Raw genomic sequence first — 527 nt, 5'->3', positions numbered from 1 at the left:
AGGAAACGGACCTCCTACGGTTGAAACAGGGGTCCTGTTCATTGGGAGGGGTGTGGCGTACCGCAAAACCGACGAAACGGACTTGTGTTGGAGCGCTACGGTCGAAACGGGGGTCCTGCTCATCGGGAGGAGTGTGGCGTACAGCAAAACGGGACTCCCCGGGATACTTTTCATCTCCACCGTCGACCTCCTCCAGCCTCCACGGGCTACCGTCGACCTCCTCCAGCCTCCACGGGCTCCTGTTCATCCAGCCTCCACCACGTGCTACTCCACCGGCTACTGTTCAACCACCCCTCCACCGTCTACTGTTCAACCAGCCCTCCATCATCTACTGTTCATCCAGCCCTCCACACCACGGGGTCCTGTTCAACCCCCCACTACTAGAAATACCACTACTAATGGCGCACCTAATATGGTCATTAATGGCGCATCACTGGTGCGCCATTGATATCACGCCATTAGTAATTTTTACTAATGGCGCACCACCTGGTGCGCCATTAGTATCTGGTATACTAATGGCGCACCAC

Source organism: Triticum aestivum, chromosome 2B, assembly GCF_018294505.1.
Source record: "Triticum aestivum cultivar Chinese Spring chromosome 2B, IWGSC CS RefSeq v2.1, whole genome shotgun sequence".
NCBI lineage: Eukaryota > Viridiplantae > Streptophyta > Magnoliopsida > Poales > Poaceae > Triticum > Triticum aestivum.
The sequence above is the reverse complement of the archived record's forward strand: the minus strand, read 5'-3'. Positions refer to the sequence as shown.